The sequence below is a fragment of the Chinchilla lanigera genome, unplaced genomic scaffold, assembly GCF_000276665.1.
Source record: "Chinchilla lanigera isolate Chin_1 unplaced genomic scaffold, ChiLan1.0 scaffold00006, whole genome shotgun sequence".
In the NCBI taxonomy this organism is placed as follows: Eukaryota; Metazoa; Chordata; class Mammalia; order Rodentia; family Chinchillidae; genus Chinchilla; species Chinchilla lanigera.
Genome location: NW_004955407.1, coordinates 17,249,551 through 17,268,425, shown reverse-complemented (window position 1 = coordinate 17,268,425; position 18,875 = coordinate 17,249,551). Strand labels below are relative to the sequence as shown.

The 18,875-nt window shown below is 36.6% G+C and overlaps 2 long non-coding RNA genes across 4 annotated transcripts in view; one reads left to right on the top strand and one right to left on the bottom strand.

The window, feature by feature from the left end:
* The window catches only part of LOC102009252, a 23,379-nt gene extending 6,991 nt beyond the window's left edge, over positions 1-16,388 (top strand). Inside the window, exons 4-6 of one of the 3 annotated variants that reach the window (XR_001231027.1) lie at positions 8,598-8,927; positions 13,237-13,325; positions 15,326-16,388. This is a non-coding gene — a long non-coding RNA (uncharacterized LOC102009252). Of the gene's footprint in view, positions 1-6,872; positions 7,070-8,597; positions 10,365-13,236; positions 13,326-15,325 lie in introns of those variants that run through there. The other 2 variants (XR_259565.2, XR_259564.2) reach the window with 2 other exon arrangements.
* LOC102009800 overlaps positions 1-17,112 on the bottom strand; it is a 49,143-nt gene extending 32,031 nt beyond the window's left edge. Inside the window, exons 1-3 of the long non-coding RNA XR_001231024.1 lie at positions 17,026-17,112; positions 14,005-14,109; positions 11,720-11,770 (exon numbers count right to left, since the gene is read on the bottom strand). This is a non-coding gene — a long non-coding RNA (uncharacterized LOC102009800). The remainder of the gene's footprint in view (positions 1-11,719; positions 11,771-14,004; positions 14,110-17,025) is intronic.
* Positions 17,113-18,875: the final 1,763 nt, after the last annotated feature.

Here is an 18,875-nt window from a genome sequence, read left to right as displayed (position 1 = left end):
CTGGGCTCTTTGTTCTTGAGTCTCAGCATAAATCCAGCTAACGGCCCCTAACAATAGCCATGGTACAGCCTTAGTATTCAAGTGCCTTGAAATTTCTTCTGTTAGGTTAATCAGTCCATTGCCCTTAATCGCAGTCTCAGGCAACGTCTCTGGACATCAGCAAAATGAAGACAAACTTTCTGCTAAGCCATAACACACATCATCTGGAGTCCAATAACCAATACAATCTGTCCCAGCAGAAGCCTCCCAAATCTGGTCTTTACCAGTAGGATTTCTCTCAGCCTTCTGGTCTTCTGAGCTCTGACCAGAATCTCCCATACAGAAGAGCCAAAGGCATTCTAGCACTTCTCTTTTAGGTGAAATCTCCGAACCTTTCCAAACTCTTCTCACAAGCCATTCCCAAAGGCTCCTGAACCACATAGTCAGGTATAGTCACAGCAACAATCCCACTTCTCATTTACCAAATTCTGTCTTGGTTACTTTTCTTTCATTGCTGAGACAAAATACTGGACAGCCAAAATTAAGGATTGAAAGGTTTATTTAGCTCACAGTTTGTGGAGGTTTCAATCCATAATCAGCTAGCTCCAACACAGGTTGGCATGACACAAGGGCAACACTTCAAGGTGGCAGAAGACAGGAAAAGCAACAAGAGCATAACGTGGGGGGGGGCAAGATTTTTTCCTCCCCTATGTTGTATATCAGCTATCCACCCATGCCCACACTACTTTTGGGCCCTCCTCTTCCACAAGCTGAAGATGTTCACAAGGTACTGACCCAGGTTCCCTGCTGAATCACTTAGTTAAACTTTTAAACTTCTCAAGTTGACACAATGAACAACATCCTAGGGCAGTAAGGGCATGTACTTTTCATCCCAGGATGTAGAACTGTGGAGTTACTTAGTTAAACTTCTAGATTCCTCAAATTGACACAATGTATCATTCATAACAGTCTGTTTAGGACTAGGTCCCACATATTCTTCGTGGAAGACAGGATAAGGCTTCTCACAGATATTATATCCTAGATCCTAGAACTTGTGATTATTAAATTATATTGAAAAGAGCACAGATATAGCTAAGCTTGCCAATCAATTAATTTCAAATAAGATTATCCCAGATTATTTGGATGGGTGCAATGTAATCGTAATGGTCTTAATCAAAGTGGAAGGAGGAGTCAAAATAGAAGGTTGGAGCGACACCATCTGAGAAGGACTCAGTTAGCTGCTGCTGACTTTGTAGTTGGAGGAGAATGCCCATAGGCCAAGAACTAAGTCCGGGTGTGACAATTAAGCTGCATTTGAGTTTGACTGTGTTGGGAGCCACCTAGAGGGTTAGGAAAGTACAGTTCTGGCTGTGTCTGTGTGGCTTATGGAGGTGTGGCCTGGGTGTCTAGAGCTGGTTTCTCACCCCTTCCTCTCTGACACTGTTTCCAACGGGCTCTGCTTCCTTGTCACCATGAAGTGAGCAGTTTTCCTCTGAGGTGCTTTCCCATTATGATGTTTCTGCTTTGGCACTGACCAACCTTGGAATTAACCCTCTCAAAGCATGAGCCATATTATATCTCTCCCTCCTGAGATTGCAGCTGTTGAGTAATTTGTACTGGCAAAGGAAAGTTGACCAACACACAAGGAAACAGGTTCTCCCCTTGAACCTACAGAAGGAACAGAGTCCTACTGATATTTTGGCTTTAGTGCAATGAGATTTCTTGTTCAATTCTAATCTACAGAACTGGTAGATAAAAGGTCTGTGTCATTTTAAGGCATTGTTATGGTTGATACACTGTATCAGTTCAAAGTCTAGAAACTTAACTAACTCAGCAGCTCCACATCCTGGGGTGAAAAGTACATGCCCTTACAATGTTGTTGATTGTGTTACACTTGAGAAGTTTAAAAGTTCAGCTAAGTGATTCAGCAGAGGGCCAGGGTCCTTGCTTTGTGAACATCCTCAGTTTGTGGAAACGGAGAGTACAGAGATGGTGTGGGCATGGGTGGATAGCAGATATATAATATGAGGGAGGAAAAGAGGTTTGCTTCCCCCCCCCCTTTTAGGTCTTGCAGCTTTTCATGTCTTCTGCCACCTTGACGTGTTGCCCTTGTGCCATGCCACCCTGCCATGAAGCCAGCTGATTGCAGACTGAAACTTCCACAGACTGCGAGCTAAATAAACCCTTTCTTCCTTAATTTTGGGTGTCTGGTATTTTGTTTCAACAACAAAAGAAAAGTAACTAAAATAGGCACAAAGTTAGTAATAATTTGTTATAGCTGGCTAGGAAACTATTATACTTCCCTTTCTGTCACATCTCTTTCCACTACCTATGGGTTGTGTCATTCCATACTTGTTTCCATGACATGATCACCTCTCGCTTTCTCCTCCAGCACATCGACCCTTCTGTTTTCCAGAGCAACTACAGAAACAGAGAAGTTTCTGTAGCACAGGCTGAAATGCAAAAAATATTTTCATTTTCTCTGAGAAAAGCCTGGAATTTTTAAAAGCAATCAATAAATATTAATCTGTAGACCAGATCTGGGCTTTTTCCTGATTTTTGAAATTAAGTTTTATTGGAACACATTAAATTATATGTTGCCTATAACTACTTTCACCCTACAATGGTAGACTTAAGTAGACACAAGGTCCTTAAGCCTTTAAATATTTACTACATATTCTTTGCCGAAGAAGTGTGCTGTTTTCTTAATAAGAACAAAGATAATCTTAGAGCTGGGATATGAATACATATGGGCCTTCAGAACTTCCATTTCAATAGTCAGTCTATAGGTATAATAATAAAGACAGAAAGTACCTGAATAGATTAACTCAGTTGGAGAAGTAAGATAAATCTTGGCTCTAAGGTATCAGGTCATAACCTGTGGAACCCAGAAATGCTGCCTTATTTGGAAAAAGGGTGTTCACAGATGTAATTAAGGACCTTGAGATGAGGAGGTGATCCTGGAAAATCTGCATGGGCCTTAAATGCCATCACAGGTGTCTTTATAGAAAAGAGGAGAAGGAAAATTTGAAGGCCACGCTGAAGAGAGGGCAATCTGAAGCGAAGGGTGACAGTAGAGTGGGACAGCTCTGTCAAAGAAAGTCAGCAGCCACCAGAAGCTAGAGGAGGCAAGAGATGGATTCTCTCTGAGAGCCTCAGGTGGAAGCATGACCCTGCTGACATTTTGACTTATGGACTTCTGGTTTCCTGAAAAATAAAATAGAAGTTTTCTTTGTTTTAGGCTAGCACAGTATCTACAATAATTTGCCATAACTTGTGGTGATTTGTAATAATTTGTTATAGAAACAAAAGGAAACACAGGCAGAAGACAATTTTGAGAATGAAATACAAATATGCTTTCATTTTCTCCAAGAAAAGCCTACCCTTTAAGTAAGAATCAACAACTTTTCATCTGTAGGCTCAAACTGGCCCTCTGCCTGATTTTGAAAATTGTTTTCCATTGTGATATATTATCCTGTCTTACCATATGTATATTTCATTTATGTATTGCCTTTCACACTACAATGGCAACCTTTTAACCAGCCTGAATGATTAACCAATAGAAATTTTATTTTTATGAATTCTGAATTCTTTACTTCACCTAATATCTGATGTTGGTAGAAGAAATAGGAAGAAATACAATAGGACAAGCTTTGTGTACCTACAGACTTTGTGGTTATTCACATTACTGAACAGAGTGAAAAGACTTCACAGTAATGTAGTCAAAGTTCTTTGAGTAAATCTCTGATTTTCTCTTCAATCTGGCATTAGAAAACAATCCACACTTCAAGCAGAACCTGGGCAGCTCCAGCCTCTCCTCTTTCACTGCCTAAGGGTACACAAGATGCCAATTAACTGCTTCCTATTTTTATTATCAAACTTTTCAAGATCAGTATTTAGTTATATATATAGATTATATTATATTTCATTGTGATATATACATATACATATATATCCTCTCTTACCATATGTATATTTCATATGCTAAATATGATCAATGTTTAAATATCTAGGCCTACAACACTGAAAACCACTTACAATCAGGCTCATTCTTACAGATTGACACATGCTTGAACTCCGCATTTTTAAAATCTTTGCTGTGTGCTATTCCTCTTGAGGCGACTGTACATTTTGCTTAGGTTGGCAATCAAACAATTATCTATTTGTAGTTTTTTGGTTCAGCCACAGATGCGAGGACTAAATCTGGACAAGCTCAGTTTTCCCAGAGGTAACCTAATGGGTGTAGGCTCAGGTATGTCAAATATGCCACTCCCATTGTGCCCTGGGGTTTCCCTGATATTGAATGTCTGTTGCTCAGGTTTACTACATTAGGCTTCTCAGAAAGCCCTTCCCTTTCAGAGGCCTGTTTTTGTGGCAGCTCAGCAATGCATCCTTGTAATGACCCTGCCTTTTTTCTTGCAACCCACTTCTGGACAATATTGCAACAGATTTTATCTCAGCTCTGCTTTTTAGGAAACCCAGACCAAGGCAAGGGGTTACTGCAGTCAAAAGAAAGAAAGAATAGATGCTAACTTATGAAATCTTTCATTGTGGATTTTTGCAAATAATCAATCACAAAAGCAGACAGAGGGAATAAAGTAGACCTGTAGGAAGCTTTCATTCCAGATAGCCTTTCTGCAGTATATACTTGAAATAATTCTCTGGATTCCTGGACATGGAAATAAAGGGAGATTGAAAGGTAAATACATATGTATTCTGTGACATTATTAAATTTGCCTCCATAAGAATTGTATCATTATAGACTTTTGTTACCAAAAAAGTAAAAGGAAGATTTTTCTTTTTACTTGAATCCCCCCAATAGAATGTTATTAAACTTTCAGATTTCTCCCAACCTCATCTGTGTAGATCACAAAGTGGCCCACAGAACAATGCTTAAGTAAATTCAAAGGAACTGAAATTAGCCCGTGCACATTATCTGACCATAGTGCAACGAAATTGGAAATCAGTGGCAAAAGAAACCTCAAAAACTCAATAAACGCATGGAAATTAAATAACACCGTACTGAATAACCAGTGGGTCTCAGTTGAAATTAAAGAAGAAATTAAGCAGTATCTACAATTAAATGGTAATGGCTATACAACATACTGGAACCTATGGGACACAATGAAAGCAGTCCTATGAGGGAAATTTATACTGGTGAATTCTCATAACAGTAAAACAGAGTGAATTCAAATAAACAACCTAATGTTGAACCTCAAACTTCTAGAAAAAGAAGAAGTCAAACCCAAAGGTCATATGAGGGAGGAAATTATAAAGATCAGAGCAGAAATTAATGCAATGGAGACTAAGAAAACAATACCAAGAATCAAGGAAATGAAGACTTGGTTCTTTGAGAGATTAAATGAAAGTGATAAACCCTTACCTAGTCCTATCAAAAAAAGGAAATAAAAGAGTCAAATTCTCAACTAGGAATGATAAGGTGAAATCAATGGATCCTGTGGAAACCCAGAAGATCATCAATATCTACTTTGAGAATCTTTAATAAAATGGAAAACAAAGAAGAAATGGACAGATTCCTAGATACATATGAATTACCAAAGTTGAATGAAGAAGATATAAAAATTCTAAATAACCCAATTTTAGGTAATGAAATTGAAAATGTAATTAAATACTTACCAAGAGAGAAAAACCCAGGTCCTGATGGATTCACTGCTGAATTCTACAAGAAATTTAGAGAATATCTAATGCCTGTTCTCCTCAAACTTTAATGACATCTAAAGGGAAGCAATACTCCCAAAGTCATTCTTAGAAGCAAGCATTACCTTGATACCAAAACCAGAGAAGGACTAACCAAAAAAGAGAACTACCAGCCAATCTCCCTAATGAACATAAACACAAAACTCTTCAATAAAATACTGGCAAACTAAGTACAGCAAATCATCAGGAAGATTATACACAATGACCAAGTAGTAGTCATTCCAGGGAATGCAGGGATGGTTCAACATACACAAATCAAGAAATACAATACACCGTATCAATGGAGCCTAAGACAAAAATCACATGATCATGTTAATAGATGCAGAAAAAGCATATGACAAAGTTTTAGTGCATTTTTATGTTGAGTAAGATTCAGCATGTTTTTGTATTGATGTTTTCTCATATCTTTTGTTCATTTGTCTATAGAGCTGTTAGCCTTTTTATTCTCATTTTTCAGGGTATTAACACTATTTGTGATAAAATTTGAAAATATTGTTGTTCAGTGTTCATCAGTTAATTTTGACTCAGTTTGGGTGTTTTCTATAGAATACCATCTTTGTGATGAAGACACACAGAGTAATTACTGGAAAAGAGATTCCTATTTCTACCAAACAAATATTCACTGGATTAATCTTCCCTAAATACTTCACAGGAGACTCCTAAAGAAAATCTTAAGAGCATTTAGCTTGTAAATAATATCACAACATTCCAATACCTGGCTGTTTACATTTGTCTGATTATCTGGGCTCTTTTTTATTTGTTGTCTCCTTTTTCTTCCTTTCTCTATCCCCATTTCTCTCCTTCTTCTTCTCTTCTTTCTTTTCCTTCTTTTTTGCCCCCTGCTCTCTCTCTCTCTTTCTTTCTTTCTTTCTTTCTTTCTTTCTTTCTTTCTTTCTTTCTTTCTTTCTTTCTTTCTTTCCTTTTCTTTTCTTTCTTTCTTTCTTTCTTTCTTTCTTTCTTTCTTTCTTTTTCTTTCTTTCTTTCTTTCTCTTTCTTTTCTTCCTTCTATTCTCAACCCCCACTCTTCTGTCGTTTATCTGGCAGTAGATATGTTTGAAAAAGCAGAGAAGCCAACAGTGTAACCCAAAAGCATCCAATACCAGTAAAAATATAAATATGGCACATAGTGTGAGGAAAGAAACAAGGTTGTGATTGTTGGATTTCATCTAACCAAGGGAATTCAGAGAAAATATCTTGGAAGAAATAAGCCTGGTGCTTTGAAGGATGAATAAGAAATAACTAGTCTGAAAAGCAGAGTGACTTTCTGGAAAGCATCTGCAAAGGCCCTGTGAAGAGATGGAGTGAATAGAAGAGATGCGTGTAAGGCAGAAAGATCACTGGGAACCTGGTGAAAAACAGGCTGAAGAGTTAGGTAAGAGGCCAACCTTGCAGGCTCTTGAGGGTCATGCTAGGAGATGATATATCCTATGACATGTCCTATGCCCCTAGATGACATAGCTTGTGCTTAGGATACATCTTATAAAAGCATTTCAACATCATGGGAGGATTTAAAAAAAAGGGAGTGAATGTAATCTGTATTTTGAAAATGGCATGCTGACTCCTGTGTGAAAACAGAGTCTAAAGGTCACTAAATGGGAAGGTGTCCAAAAAGCACCCTGGTGTGCGATTTGAGAGAGGACAGCAAGAAGAGTCAAGATGGGTAGATTCAGAACATGTACCACTCGGATATCTAATTTTGTTAATGCCTCCCCATATGACAAATTATGCTTAGTAACAATCATCAGATAAAGCAAATAGCTTATAATAATAGTGATTAGAAAAGGAATACAGATGACAAAAGAATTTCTTTCATTAACTTTATATCTGTGACAATTTGAAAAAAGTTCAGAAAAATAAAGTTTAAAGATAGGTAAATGCACAGTTATTAATTCCATTGCTTTTATTTCTACTTTTCTGCCACTTAACAGTTTGCCTTTATTCATTTAGTTATAGTTCTATACATCTTGAATAAATAGTACTCTGATAATGAATAAATTATAATAAAACCAAAATGTCCACAAAATATAAGGTAGGCAATAGAGCAGTGATAAAACTAATAGAATGTTTTATTTTTTTGATAAGCTTTTAAAGTTTAAAGATGCATATTATTTTTAAATAAATATATTTTAATTACAGACATTATTCGGTATGAGTGAACTAAACTTTGTACCTAGAAAACAAAAATACCCACCATAGGCTTCACACTGTTTTCCCTTTTTTTATGTTTGAAACATAGGCTCCAACTGGTCACACAGAAAGACAGAATAGAAGTAATTTAAGCTCTGTGTCTTCATTTTAACACTGTTGTCATTGTGTATTGTGAATCTCCTATTTAAAGGAAAGTGTGAAAGTTACACACAGTATCCAAAGTGAGCTCAAATGTTTTCTGAGCCATCAAAAGTTGTTTCAAAAGGGAAACATGCTGGGTCTACCAGTGTTAAAGACCTACTGTGTACCTGGGATTTCTTCCAGATGAACTTCCCTATTAAAGAATAAATGGTAAAAATGTGCTAACATGAAGCTTACTATTTGTTGTTAAAACTTAGCAAGAGCTGCAGAAATTATGTAGGATTTATGGCATCAAAAGGTTAAAGGAAGAAGGAGTAGTTTGCAATCACTAGCATTGTTTAGCATTGCCAGCTCATGGTAGTAATAAAAACAGATGGCTTAAAATTCTCTAAGGACAGTGTAGCTCCTTTTATTGGTTGTACGTGAGGAAGACCTCACCCGCCACTTGTTTCACCTTTGGGCAGCATGGGATACGGTGAACAACGGCTAAATTTACATTAAGAGTTCTTCAAATGTAGACCAAGCCCAGCCTCTGCTCGTAGACAGCATGTGCTGGAGGAGTGGGAAGATGCGGAACTGAATGTAATGGGCTTCTTTTTCTTTTCTAATAGGTTATCTGATGGCCGTGGGCTGAGTGTGCCGAGACTGGAAACTGACAAACGTTCTCCCTTTGGCCAAAGTGGAGCCAGACTTCCTCACTGTGTTTTAACTATGGCTTACAAAGACTGGAACAAAGTATTAAAATAGTTTCTAACAAGCAGCTCAAGACCACATCCTAAAATGACCTGAGCTCCCTTTTAAGTGTTTGGCTGAGAGTACTCAAGGTGGTCAAAAGAATTTGTTTTTTTGTTTCAGCCAAGACGTGAAGATAATGTCACTGCCTCCTGGCCCCTGTGGAAAGGCAGGAGTCTAACTTAATAAGTGCCAGTGAACAAACCCAGGTGGATTTCGTATGGACCAACTCCCTTCCTGCCTTTTGTGATATTTCACTACCCTTCCTCTGTTCCCCTCTGCTCATCCCATTTCTATCTCTTCATTCCCTATTTAAAATGCTCTGCCATCTCTGTACAAATTGATATTGTATTCAGTTCATGTTGGATTCTTTCTCTATTGCAATAGTATATTACTGATTAAAATCTGTCCTTATCACTTTAACTAATAGCTTTGCTCATCTCAGACAAGATTTACAAACCAATCTAAAAATATATCTGAACAAAGGCAGTCACATAAAGAAGATGCACCATGGGGATAAGATCCACTGGAAAATGCCAGCCTCTGGATTTCTCCTAGTGGAATACTGTAATGGGTCTTCAAAGTAGAAAACAGACTGGACAGAAGACTGGGGGAAATGGAAACAAATTGTTCATTGGTAGGAACTAGCAGTAGATGAATATTTTAACTAAGATGTTGGGAGTTGCTAGAAGAATAGCTTATGCCCAGGTGGAGAGGAAAACGTGTAGAATATACCAGGTTAGTGATAACACTTAAAATATCAATTTGTAAACAATTTGGAGGTTTTTAAATAACCAGCTTTGTTACATCAAACAAAAGCTTCCACTTTTCCAACGGTCTGTATGGGATGAGATTAAAATGCTAAGGTACAAATTGGAATTACTTTAAAAAGTCAAGCAGCATAATACATTCCTGTGCTGCTTTGCTAGGTCGTAGCTCCACTATATCAATACATGTGGTGATTTGATAAGAAGTCATATACACACAAAGAACAGATTTTCTGATTATTAAATGCTGACATTATATTTGCTAATAAATCATTCATTGATCCTGTAAAATATTTATTAATGCTTAATGAATACCACACTCTGGGCTTTGCAGTGGTTTTTGTCCTCAGAGAGGATAGAGTGGTGATAACGGAGGTTGATTGCTCAAGACACATAGATGTGGATTCCTGTCCTCTACTCATCTGTTTTTAGACTTCATTCCTGCCCTTCTGCAGCTGGACTCTGTATCTCGGGAGATTTTTTTCAAGTCTGCCTTTCCTAGGCTGAGTAGGGTTTTGGCTGGCTGTGGCTAAAGAGAGACACTGGAGAGAGAATGGAAGGTGGGAAAATTGGAGAAACCAGTGAATTTGTCCTGTTGCTCAGGCAGCATCTTAGGAAATGCCTGCCTTTCTGCCATGTTCCCAAGTTCTGCTCAATAGGCTCAGAATTTGGTTTCTGATACGTCCACTCTTAACAGCTGAATCTGTGCACCTCTTCTCAACTTTTTATTTGGTCATGGATTGGTATTTTGTGGGATTTTTACACCACAAAAATTGGTAGACAAGCTTAGTTTCTCTCCAGAGAGCTGTGTTTTAATCATTAACCAGAGCACTGCTGGGGTTAGTCACGCCCCCTGTTTGGATTCTTTCTACGAGAGTGGTAGTTTACTTCTGTTTATGTTACTCTGTCAGTTGCCCCAGTGTCTCAATTCTTTCTCCCTTTGTATAGTTATTTTTTTTCTATTAAATCCCTTTTCAGTCAGAAATGATATGATCAAGTAACTGCTCTTGTGTTTTAGTTTTTTGTGTTGCCATAATAAAATGCCTGATAATGAGAAATTTGTAAAGAAATAAGGTTAATTTAGGTCACAGTTTTGGAGGGTCGAGGGCATGGCTTTGGCTTCTGTTTGGTTCTCGCAAGGGACTTTCAGCTATATTATGAAATAATGGATGGTGATCTTGTGGGAAAGACATGGTAGGACCAGAGGGAAACAGCACATGATGAGGAAGCCACAGGGATTCAAGGGCCAGCCAGGTTTGTATTTTTCAAAAAAACATGCTTTCATGGGAACTCATCAGGGTCACATGAGAACTACATCAATCCTTCTTGAGGGTGGCACCACGATGATCTGCCTACCAAAACTCTTAAAAGTTTTACTAACTCTCAACACCATCACATGAGTCCCAAGTTTTCAACACATGAGACTTGAAGGGACACAGAAAACCACAGTACCTGGGCTAGATACTTAGATTTTTTTGGATAGTTTTGGAAAGATCTTTAGAGGAGGTTGTGCGCTGATTTTTAAAAATAAAGTGGGTATAGCTTGGTGATAGGATGAAAAGATAAAGCATCAGGCCCAGATTTTGCTTTGTGAATCCTAAGCAGGAAAGTAGAGGCAGAGAAGCAAGTTCAGAGAAGAGGTAGAAATCCTGAGTTTGAGGAGCTTATGGGATACCTGAGGGTAAGTATCCACAGGGTTTGATTCAATGTAGAGCACAGAGGGGGTAGGACTTCTTGAAACTCTGTTGTCACAGTTGCTTCCACAGTAGGTCATATTATTTGTTTTCTGTATCTTTAAAGTACTATTTAAAGTTTTATTTATATATATTCACTTCTCCCCTATCTAATAAAAATTTCCTTTCTTGATGTCCATGTTTCTCACTAGCATTTGCTATATGTCTCTTTTCCCTTTTATGCACAGTGTTCCTCCTTAATCCCCTGAAACCTGGTTTCTATGCCCACTCTTCTGAAGTTAATCTTGGCAAACAACAGTGACTAGCCTATTGGTAAAGGCAGTGGGCTCCCAGCTCTGAGCAGGCCATTATCCGGATCCTGATCAGTGGCCAGTATATAGCAAATATTCAGTAAATGAGCGTTGTAATTGTTATGGTTGGGCTGAATTAATTTTTAAATGTGACTGCTAAATTTACTTTTTTCAAGAAGAATTGTCTTTATGATTTACCACTTTGTGAGATCATTTAATTCTTAATGAATTTTTGTATCTAATTACCTACCATGAACAGGACTGAAGAATTCAGTAGAGGAAAAACCCATTACCTAGCACCCTATGGAAGGAACAAAAATATAAATGACAAACAAATTGTTTACCTAAAATTTTCATCCTTCAACAACTTGTATGTTTTATTACAGAGACAGAGTTTCAAATGGTACAGATTGCCTTATGGGAATGATCAGTTAAAGCATTTTCCTCAGTGTCTCTGTTCTCTTGCAGTTCCCACAGCTAGTAATCTTTGGTAAGGAACAGAAATAAAGACTAAGGGTCATTTACTAAGTGGCATGTTTGATTTACAGTCTAGTAGCTGCAAGGAATTAGTAGTGCATTCATATTTCAATAGCTCACAGCATAAAAGCCATGACTATCATGATGAGCACATTCTTAAATCATATCTTTGCCTAAGTGTAAGAGGAAATATGCTTTAATAGAACAGTGTGACCTACTCTTTCAGTCTCTTTCAAAAGGGAACAAAATGTACAAATGAGATATGATACTTTATTTTTTTATTTTTTCACTTTGCTTTGCAAAGGAGCAGTTTCTGCTTTGTCTTTCACTTTGAATTTTGAAAGCCAAGATTTGCCATATGGACAATTGTAATCATATATGCTCAGATTTAATCCTATGTCACAACCAATAAACCTCACTCTCAAAAGCCAAAAAACCACAGGGCAGTCTTAAAGTTGTTAGTAAACCAGTATTCTCTGGTATGTAACACCCATAGTTTGACTATGGGAACATGCTCAGTATACATTTAACTTTTTAATTTGGATATTAAGATGGTTACAGTGGCCAATCTTAACTGTAGTTCATATTAAATCTTAAAGTTGATAAGATGATTACATATACAATTCCATATTAACTTGAGAGAAATAAATGATCTGTTATTTTAATAGATGAAAAGATAAAAGGAGATAACTGTATCTAAAATGTTTATCCATAGTCTTTTTCTTATCACATGAAGAAGGTATAAAGCAAATAAACATTGCACAAGGGAATCTGTCATGATATTCTGATGTGTTGAGGAAGAAAATTTAGAGGAAAAATGCATTTTAATTTAACATGAGGTGCAACTGTTCTTGTATTTATCATTGTACCATTCTTTTGAAACTTTGTGTCTTCTAAATATGATTTAACTTAATTTTGTTCAATTGTTATATTTAACTTTAGCATTAAAAATAGCAAATGATCAACTATGTAAATGTATCAAAGGAAAAATAGAAGAAAAGAAGGAAGAAGGGGGCATCAGTGCATCGTTTAAAACACAAACATAGAATGTTTTGATGATACCTTGGAAAGTTTCTAAAATGTCCATGCTTTGTTGGCCAATATTGACCAATATTGATCTTAATTTGATTAACTGCTCCTCTTTTACAGACTTGGGGATGAAGTGATCTTTTATAACACATGCTATTATTTCTATAGGTCACAAATATATTTCACAGTGTGGAATTTATGTAATCTAGGCAATGAACAGAGCCTCACTTGAGTCATTGTTTTCCACTGGAATTTTGTCAGGATGCAAATACAGGAATTGAGAAAAAGGTAAACCATCCAGCCTAGGAAACTTGGAAACTCTGGAGGAGCCAAGCACGCCAGGACAGGAAGTAAGTCTTCCTGAGAGACTCTTTCAAATAATCTGCAACTTTGCATAGCAGGCAATGATAACTTTAGTCACCTGTGATTGCCACAGTCAGTCTTCTGTATATCAGCTGATGAATGTATCTTTCATTTTACCCCTCCTTCCTTTATCCCTCCCTTTTTATTTCCTTCCCTCATTCAGCTCTTTAGAAGTTTTATTTTAAGTAATGTTACTTTATTGTTCTATTGCCTTAATGTCTTCCCTGGTAGAAATAATAATGATGATGATAATAATAATAATAATAACAATAATAATAATGTGTCTTCTAGGATTGTTATCATGATTAAATGAGTAAATATGCACATCTATAATATTCAGAACATTGCCTGTCGTAAGACTGAAAAACATTTTTGTTTCATTCCTCTACTTTTTGTTTTTATTTCATGAAAAATATATTCATATATTCTTATAATAACACTACATGAACATAAAAGTAGACAGAGTAAAATGTCAAAGTTCCTTTTTCTCGCTTCTAATAGACATACTCCTTAGTATGGATAACAGTTTGATATGCACAATTTTAATTTTTCTCTAGGTATTTAATTTATTTGTGCATCAAACAAAATTACTTGTTATATTAATGAGCTTTCCCATCACTGGGATAAAACACTTGACATCTGCAACTTAAAGGAGAAGAGGCTTACTTTGGCTCACAGTGGCAGTGGACTTGGTCCATGGTAAGCTGGCCCTGAGTCAGAAATAGCATGGCGGAAGGCCTGACACAGGATAATTGCTCATCTCATGGTAGCCTGGAAACAGAGAAAAAGGGAGGAGTTTACATACCTTTCTTTGTTAAAAGATGTTAAAAATATAGTCCTTCCACATATTTTTAAAAATATAGTCCTTCCACATATTTTTAAATAATTAGTGAATTAATGAAATGCATTTCTCCCTTGCAAGTCATCCTTCTAAGCACTGTGAATTTGGTAACAGCTACTAGATAAATTCCTTATCCATCAAAGTTTTGGTTATAGTGAAGGAAATGGAAATAGAAGTAATATGCAGGTCGAAATTAAATATAACAGCAGGGGTGACAGTTAGGCAAGAACCCTGGAGATAATGGAGACTAACACAAGCAGAACACTGAACAAGTTATGTGCCCCTGGCTTTTGAAACACGCAGAGAGAGAGAGAAGAGAAGAGGAGAGGAGAGGAGAGAAGAGGAGAGGAGGAAAGAATTCAGAGAGTTTGGGACCAGATTACATAGGATTGTGGTTCATAGTAAGGGTGTTGGGTTTGGTTTTAAATTTTATTTTGATTAATACATGTTTGCAGTTACAAAATGATTACACTCATGGTGGCAAGTTGACACATGTACATATACATCTTAATTCTTTTTTCATCTCCTCCTCCTCTCTGTCTCCCCTCCATCCCTTGGGTCCCTTCGGTTTTGCAAAAGATTTATCTCCCTGTTTACTAGTGTCTGTCTTTTATTATGTTTACTTAATTTATATTTTGTGTTTTTCATATAAGAGAAACTATGCAATATTTAAGGCATGTAACTGGTCATCTAACTTCATTAAATATTTGCTTCTTTTTCAAAGTTTTATATATGTAGTTTAGGTTATCTAATCCTTCTTTTCTAATGATGAAAATACTTCACATAGTTTTATTATAAACATTGGAATAAACAGCCTTGTCCCATTTGTCTCATCCATGTCATGAGAATATTTCATCAGGCTATTCGACCTAGAATAAGCAGATCAACAGGTGAACACAATATAATATAAATGTTGATAGAGGCTCTTAAACTGATTTCATAATTTTATATTCTGACCTAAAGTATAAGAAAGTAATATTTTCCCTTTATTCAGTCAATACTAGAGATTGTCGCTCTTGTTATCTAAAACAACCTAACTGGTAAAAAATCATGTCTAGTTTCTTTTACCTTGCAAATTTACTATGAAAGGTAAAGGTAAGGGTGACTTTGTGGATTTCTAATCTTTTTTTTTTTTTTTTTTTTTAGTTTCTTCTGTGAATAATCAATTGATCAAGTTTTCTTTTGAGATCACTCTCCGGCCAGACAACAGAATGGATGTTTGGGTCAAATATCCACCCTGAGTACAGCCAGCTGTGTCTGGAGAATTATGTAACAGATTATAAGTCCTCAAGGTTGCTTCCCAACATGGCCTTACGTAGTGTATGATCTCCTCACAGCCAAAGCAGTTATGCTGACTAATACCTTGCATGATTTGATAGCGAATGAAATCAGGAATGCAACACACAGTATTTGTTGAGCACACACTAAAAGTAAAGCTCCGTTTCAAATGTTATAAGGGAAACTGTGATGAGAAACTGTTTTCAAAGATACTTGTAATCTTATAAGGAGAGACAGCAAGTACAAAACTAACAATTCAGAACAGAATGTAAATTCCCCAGTAATGACATGAACCAAATGATAAAGTAATTCTAAGAGAAAGACAAATCACTTTAACCAATAATTCTTAAATTTTAGAGGTAAGGAGACCATTCATCCTAGATTTTGAACAAAGGCAGGATCTTATAAAGTGGCTATACTGTTTTTATAAGAATAATTCCACCCTAATAAAATATAAAAAGTTCACTTTAACTAATAATTCTTAAGTTTTAGTGGTAGTGAGACCATTATCCCAGATTTTGAATAAAGATAGAATATTTAAAAGGCTATACTGTTTTTATAAAAATAATTCCACCATAATATACTATTAAAAAGTTCAAAGAAACAAAAATCAGCTATAGTCTCTCAGTGAAAGGAAAATACTTTTTTTGAATGAATGACTCAATATTTTTGAGAAGCTATCACCAGACATCCGGATGTATGTGTGTGTTTTCATATGAATATATATAAGCAGTTTTACATAAATAGGTTAATTTTTATGGGCATGAACCTTGTCAGTACTTGGATCACTGACCAATATAGGTACCTAGTGAATACTTTCTGAGTGAATAAATATTCTATAATTGCCCTTTCTGTGTAAATGTATATATCTATCATTCTTATTAACTGCATAATAACTACTTGTGTAATTTATTTAATCCAATTCCTGCAAATAAACATTTAGCTTTATTTCAATTCAACTTTACTTTAAACAACACTGATAAGCACAATGTTAGGTAAAATTTATTTCATCCTTATCTCCTTAGAGTAAATTTTTACTGAGTGGTTTTGTGTAAAGTATAAAGAATATTTTAGAAAATTGTAAGACATACAGCCAAATGGTCTTCCTCTATAGAAATGTGAATTAAATTCTCAGCAATAGGAAGTAGCAGCATATTTGCATTCCTTCCAAAAGCCAGCTTTTACTTTTAAGTGTAGCTACAAGTGAGAAATTTTAGTTAATGTTTAGTGTATGTGAGGTGGGGAAGGAGGTTGGGATTGGATATATTTTATAATCATCATTTATGATTGGGTTTATTTGATTTGGTGTGAGAACTGGAAATCTTTTTTGTCTTTTATGTATTTATCAAAGTAATTTCACTAAGTTTGTCCTCTTAGAAGACAATATTCCTCAAATAAGAATTAGCGATGGACATCAAGTACATAGTGTATCTTCTTGTATTACAGAATGAACTGAGATTTGAATCTGAATTCTTTTTATATACTTCTATTATTAAAATCATGAGGCGATGTTGCATTATATATATTCTTAGGAAGCTACTAAACTACAATGTAGTTTAGCCACTTACTGCAGTATGACTATGATCTTGAATCAATTTTCAGTTATTTCAGGAGAAGTTTGTACAGATGGCTGTGCCAGTTATTAACATACTGTTGCCTGCTCCCAACGTTCTAATTCTTTGTGATGTGGAAGTGGAACTTTGAATACAGGCCTTACTTGGGTCTTGCTACCTAACTTTGTTAGAAGGTACAATAGTGAACCATGAAATGAGAGAAAGAAGGGCCTTGTTCTTTCCTCTCTGCTGGATGTTGACTTCCTGTCTGCTTGCAGATTTTGAGCATAACCTTGGCAATGCTCCTGCATTAAACAATTCTTCCAGTGTTGCAATGACTGAGGTCAGCTATTATTGGAAAGTAGCAACATGTTTCCATGCCACCCTACGATCATCAGCATCTGCCAACAGTATCCCGTCTTTGGAGGTTCGGGGCTTGTCTTCCAATTTAGAGTCACAGAATGAGTACCTTTTCCTTTAAGGCTTGAGTTTCAGCTCTGTAGACTCCTGTTCTAAATTTCTAAAATTTAAAACTCCAACCATTTCTTTTGTTCTTTCAACCACAAGGCTGATATCTATTTCCTGCCTCCATGATACATTAGTGTTCTTTGTTTACTTCCCAGTTTCCTACTTTACAACTCTGTACTGATTTATTGATAGACAACTGTATTTGTTTTGGGTTTTGCAAGAGGAACAATACTATACTGGCCACATATTTTATAAGATTATTTATAATAGTCACCTAAAGAATCATATTCAAACAGAGAATGCAGGAAATCTGTCCACACTAAAGACCAAAGAATCCAGCTGAGGGACTGGATCCCACAATAATGTCCTTCATGAGTCCAGCTGAAGATGTAGAGCCCATAATAATGCCTCCCACATGTCCAACTGGAGGTTTAGATCCCATGACAATGTCTCAGGTGAGTTTGTTTCATGGATCTGCACTGGGAAGGCCCAAAGGTCAGTGGTGGACGTTAGAAAGTCTATGCCAGTGGGATGAAGGATCTGTGCTAGCAGACTGAGGGATATGAACTGGACCCAGGAAGCAAAGCTCAAAGTAAAATCCAGAGCTCCCCTGAAAAGTACCACAGCCATCCTCAGCAACAGTGAGTTCCAGAGCTCCTTCAATGATGAGGAAAGCTGAGTTCTCATCAGCAAAGCCAACGTGACAAGCTTCTCCAAGAGACTAAACAGTGCACCATCTTTCCCTCTAGAGCCAGGAAGCAATGCTCAAAGTGAGGACCAAAGTTCCCCCAAAGTGAACCAAAGCTATTTTCAGTGACAGTAAGGTCCCAAGCTTCTTGGACAATGAGAACAGCTAAGTATGTCAGGAAAGCCAGCATGAGAAGGTCTTCTAAGAGAACCAATGGCTCTTTACAACTTTAACATCGCCCAATGGCTTCTCAGCTCCCAACAGCCTCTTTCAGCTAGCAGTGTCCTCTCTTCTTCTCCTGTTCTGCCTCATATGCTGTCAGCAACAACCCTCAGGTGGGTTTCCCACACCCAGCACCATGCTGGTTCAGTTCAGCTGGGTGTTACAAGTTGACCACCAGTTGTCAATCCACCACAATCCAACCCTCATCAACTTGATAACCACACACATTTCCTTAAACTATAGTCTTTAGTGGCAGATTTGTGAAAATTTAAAATGTCTTGGTCTATTTAAATTTACATTAATATAACATTTACACATATACAATTTTTTTTGCCCTCACCCCTGCACCAAAAGCAAAATATTTAAAGGGTGATCAAAATTCAAGGTTAGAACACAATACTTTGATTAATTAATCTGATTACAAACATATATCTAAAATCAACATTAAAAACATATTAAAAGAACTATTACAATCACAGTCCTTGCT